This window comes from Limulus polyphemus, unplaced genomic scaffold (assembly GCF_000517525.1).
Source record: "Limulus polyphemus unplaced genomic scaffold, Limulus_polyphemus-2.1.2 Scaffold167, whole genome shotgun sequence".
Lineage (NCBI taxonomy): Eukaryota > Metazoa > Arthropoda > Merostomata > Xiphosura > Limulidae > Limulus > Limulus polyphemus.
Genome location: NW_013665777.1, coordinates 82,556 through 88,263, shown reverse-complemented (window position 1 = coordinate 88,263; position 5,708 = coordinate 82,556).

The following is a 5,708-nucleotide window of genomic DNA, read 5'->3' as shown; positions in this document are numbered from 1 at the left end:
CCCTTAACAACACAAACAACATTCAAGACACTGAAAGCTATCTATGGAATATTTAAAGTCCCTTCTCTATTTTTATACCATTCTGTTTTACTTAAAGATTAGATAGAATGCTATTTTTAGACATATAAGAAAAACAACAACTTATGTATTCTTTTACAGGATTTAATTAAATTTGGAAGAAAACTTTCTCTGCACGACGTACCACTTCGGTAGTGCGTGTTTCATTGTTCTCTATAAAACTTAATAGTTATTATTATATTTTTCTTATGAAGGAAGCTCACAAAACTACCAGACTTCTAAAACTAAGAACAAAATAACGCTCCCACCCCCTAGTGGCACAGCGGTATGTTTGCGGACTTAAAGCACTAGAAACCAGGTTTCGATACCAGTGGTGGACAGAACACAGATAGCCCATTATTTAGCTTTGTGCTTAACTTCAAACAAACAAAATTAGAAGTATAAATACTGAGTTATTCTGGTTAATTTCAAAATGTATTTTTTATTAGGCGTCGACATTACGTTATACAAAGCTGTTGTGAAACATTTTTGATATACGTTAACCTAAACGTTATTAAATCTCTCTTTATGAATCACTAAAGCGAATTGATTCAAAGAATTAAAAAAAAACAGCAGTTCCTTTTGTACCGTGTGCCTTCTCTGAATTACAAAAAGTGTTAATTTTTATTACTTTTATTTGTTTCGTTCTTAGCATAAAGCTACTCAATAAGTAATATTTTTCTATACCAAAAACATAGCTCGAACCCCGAGCGATAACATTATGCGCCCACAAGCTAGCTTACTCCTGAGCCACTGGAAGGCTTGATAAGTCTTCTTAGTAGTGTTTACTTGTCAGAAGATATTTAGAGCTTGACAGACATCCTGTAGTCACATTTAGTTCCTTTTTCATTTGTTGGTTTCGTGAAAAGGAAAACAAACTAATCGAAAACAAGCTCTCTTTTATGGTTTCCTTGGTATTTCCTTTGAGGATTTGCTGTAGAAATCATTACGAATGTTTCTGGATATGTACTAATCTTTAATGAAAAACATTAGACACATGTGCCTTAGTGATATAAAAAGAGTATAAAATATTAGATTAGTAGGTTACAGAAACAACAGACTGCCTTCAGGAAGACCTAGCTCAGGCTCTTCAAAAACGACCAAGCCAAGGGCGAGAACTGAGTAACAATGTTGTGCTTTATAAATATCTTACGGTATAAAACCACAGTTTACTTATTTATCTGTATGTGTCTCATACTGTATATATATATATATATAAAGATATATTTACAGTCCTCAACCTTTATACGGGCTATATTCACAACTTGGTAAGCACTAATTGGAACCACCACAGTAGGGTGACGTAGCAGACAGCTTCGATAAAAGATGATCAGGTTATGAAGTAAAAGGACAACCTTACTGATGTGTGTTACTCAAAGTATTTGTTAACTTAGTTTAATTTTCTGTTTCAGCTTAGGTTAATGTCAGTGAATGTGAATTACAGTTCTGAAATGGTATTTGGTTAACACTAGCATTACTACTTCTCTAGGGTAAAGCTATCTGCTACGCCACTCTACGGCAGCTGTTACCATTAGTGCTTACCCACCAATAGATAACATCCCTTATGGTCCATCTATGGTAATCTTGTTATTTTTATAATTCCTTCCTATAACTGCCTACAGACGTTTAATGGTAGTTTTAAAAGTTGGAAGCTGTAGGATTGAGCATGCATCTTTTCTGGTCCTTCTCCTTCTTCGGATACTTTACATTTTACCATCTTAGTGTGTGCCCTAGTTTTATTTATCTGGTCAACTTTCCTTATTCGTTATTGTCTGAAACGTTTTTTGCAGATTGAACTTGATAAACGTTGTACCTTACGATTTTGTTTGCCCCTCTGTTAAGGCCTACCTTTTTTCCTTTGTACATTATATATTTTTTCCATTGTAATTTTATATTTCTGTATTTTGTGCAATACTTTTGTTTTTTGCTTTGTTTTCTGATATATTATCACAGATAAAGAAATGCTCGTTTTCAGTTTTCCCTCTAAATGATAAAATTAAGGCACAGACACGCACTCATATATATATATATATATTTCTGTTTGATTATTTTTCTATTAACTAAATAATATATAAAAGTTGTCAATGAATAAGTTGAAACGCTATAATACACTCTTTGTAATAACAACTCGTAATGGTCCAGTAGAGAATGATATGCTTTATATTATTAATAGTCTTATTGTGATGTATAAATACTAAAAGCCCCCGCTCCTCCAGCGTTCTACAACTGAATACATCAAAGACTGATGATAGAGATAGCGTTTCAACAAAGACTTTGTATATGTAACCCAAGAAGCCTAATGGGGTCCAATATTGAGTAAAACGTTTATTTTTTTTATTTTTTGGCAGTTATGAGAATAAAGTGCTATTAGTATACATTCTTCTTATTGTAAACCTGTCTTAGTAAAATTGTTTTTAACTATTTGCGTTGAATCGAACCCCGGATCTTAGCGATGTAAATCCGTAAACTTACCGCTGATGGAAATTGTCGGTAAAGAGTGGTGTATTTTAAATTATTATCAGTTGTGTCATGACTTAATAGCAAAATATATTAATATTAAGCTGCTTACTTTGTTACAATTTTATTACCTTGGAAAATAGATATATGATTACAAGTTGGTGTCCATTTACATTGACTTTATGATGTCCTTATTTTCTTTGCAGAACTCATTTGCCCCCCCCCCTCCAGTGGCACAGCGGTATGTCTGCGGACTTACAACGCTAGAAACTGGGTTTCGATACCCGTGGTGGGCAGAGCACAGATAGCCCATTGTGTAGCTTTGTGCTTAACTACAAAGAAACAGAACTCAAACTAAAGTTGAAATGCAATTCATCAGCAATTGAAATTATTCTAAAAATGTATAACTTTTATAAGTAACTAAGAAAGGCACTGATGACTGTTAGATATTTTGATTGATTTATGTTCGATTCAAACTATTCTAAAATGTTAACAAATCCAAACAGTCTGTTTATCAACAACAGACCGAGATAACAGGTAGATCAGATCAACTTAATTCTGTGTTTATTAATTAAACTCTAAGGCAACGATATCAATTTTATGAAACTAAGAAAGCTGTCTGTTACTTATTATGTCATTGTTAATTGATAAAAGTATTTGATTAATTTGTTATCGTTTGAAATAACGTTTCGTAAATGCACACTGTTACTTATTATACCATTGTTAATTGATAAAAGTATTTGATTAATTTGTTATCGTTTGAAATAACGTTTCGTAAATGCACACTGTTATCGTTTGAAATAACGTTTCGTAAATGCACACACACATGTTTGGTAGATCCTGTTGAGACTATATTCTCTTGTCGTCTCTTGAATTAAATATTCATAAGGACCAATATCACATCCAGTTTAATTTCTAGCACACTATAAATATGCACTTGCCTTTTTACAAATTACTGTCACCATTATGCTCTTAACGAGTAGTAAGTGGGTTACGTCACCCGGCGTTTTTGAAATCCGACAAAATTTAATCAAGTCGATTTCGAAATTTTAAATAATCAGTAACTTCGTGAATAAATAATAACAAAATAAAAATGTCGCCAGATCTAATTTTATATATTCTAACCATGCAAACAGACAGACAATATTAAGTGTAGAAGGACTTAGCTAGCACAAACAGATCAACAATATTAGGTGTAGAAAGACTTAGCTGGCACAAACAGATCAACAATATTAGGTGTAGAACGACTTAGCTGGCACAAACATATCAACAATATTAGGTGTAGAACGACTTAGCTGGCACAAACAGATCAACAATATTAGGTGTAGAACGACTTAGCTGGCACAAACAGATCAACAATATTAGGTGTAGAACGACTTAGCTGGCACAAACAGATCAAAAATATTAGGTGTAGAACGACTTAGCAAGTGGAACATTACACTATACTGTATTATATTAGACCAAAGAAATAATTTATTTCGTCGTCAGGATTTATACATATTGAAGAGACGTCTATGATGAAAAAAGAAAAAGATGTGAGTAAGGATGTTCACATAAAAAAAACACGGAAAATATCCCCAGAAACACATGAATAACAATGCTGAGCAGCTCTCCGGATCAGCGGTAAGTCTTGGTACTAAAAATTGTGTTTCGATACCCGTAGTGAGCATAGGGGAGGTAACCCCTTGTGTAGATGTTTTTTAATAGCAAACATTGCTGAGTATATACAAAAAAATTACACATTTTTGGGAACTAGGCTACTTTCTACTTTTCAAATAGTTCATAGTTTTGCTATATCTAACGGAAAAAAATACTACTCTTTACTGGCTTTGTTTCGTTTCGATAAAAGAATTGTTTTTGGTATAAATAAACTTTTGTTAAAAACAACATAAATTGTAGAATTTTTTAACATAACTAGCATTTTAAAGTAGCGATTGCACAAGTCAGTGTTTTAATATTATTACAAATATTTGTTTTTATAGTATTAATCAAACACAAATCTGTGTTAATACTAATACATCTTGTGTTCCTGTACCTCTGTTTCTGCTATAGTGTTTTGTTCTTTAAAAATAAAGAAATTAATATTTCAGTTTTGTAAAATATGAAATGCGTTAAGGGCTATCTCACCAGTTTAAGTTGTTAACGTCATAATATTAATTAATCCACAGGTTAAAGTACAAATGATATTTAATTGACTGTTCAGAATTCAAAATCTATACAGATCTAAAAATCTATTACTTACTCTCATCCGTTCTCGGATCGAATAGTGGCTGTCATACCTCTTAGATTGGCAAAACAGTACGCAAATTACACCTGCGAGCATATGGGAGTATAAAGCATAATTGGAAAACAACTATCAGATCTCCCAGACCCCACAATTTGCATACATAGTGAAAATACTAACCGGAAATAACCGATCCTCGTTAAAAACGTCAAAGTCATCTCATACGGATTATCAAACAATGAACTTTCAATTATAGAAAATCTATATATTACAGTGTATAGATGAACTCCCAACTTTAAATAATAACACAACATCACTACAGTTAAGTTTCTTCTGAATAACTTGTACGTTTGTTTGTTTTCTTGTAGTTAAACACAAAGATACGGCAGTGATTATCTGTTCCGTGCCCACCACAGGTATCGAAACCCGTTTTTAGTGTTATAAACCTGTGAATGAACCTGTATAATCCCGCCCAAAACCGGAATATTATAACAATTGTTGCGATCTATACCTACTCTACTCTTTGTTTTTTATTTTTCTTTCTTTTACGTTGTATCTTAATTCCTCTTTATAAAGTGTTAGAACTTTGCATCTAATATTTTACCTTATTCGATATAGCTTGCAGAAGATGAAATATGTATATTCCGAAACGTTTAAGTATTGAATGTTTCTTGCCGTTTCACATGAATCAAATGTTTGTTGTTATTGCCGTCTTACTATTATTCATTATTAAGTTATTGTCGTAGTGTACAATCAATACAGACTATGTTGTCTTTCAAAATTTGTAGTGCAAACTGGACGAATTTACACATTTTGATAAAAAGGTTAAAGAAAAACTAATATGTTGTATGTAGCAACCCTCTCTCTTCTCCGGATCGGGATTTAGGTCATCGACCTGGGAGGGTCAGGTTCAAGTAGACCTCTTCCTCCCTTCTGAACGATTGTTGTTGATTTTTTCTGTGGTTCTAGG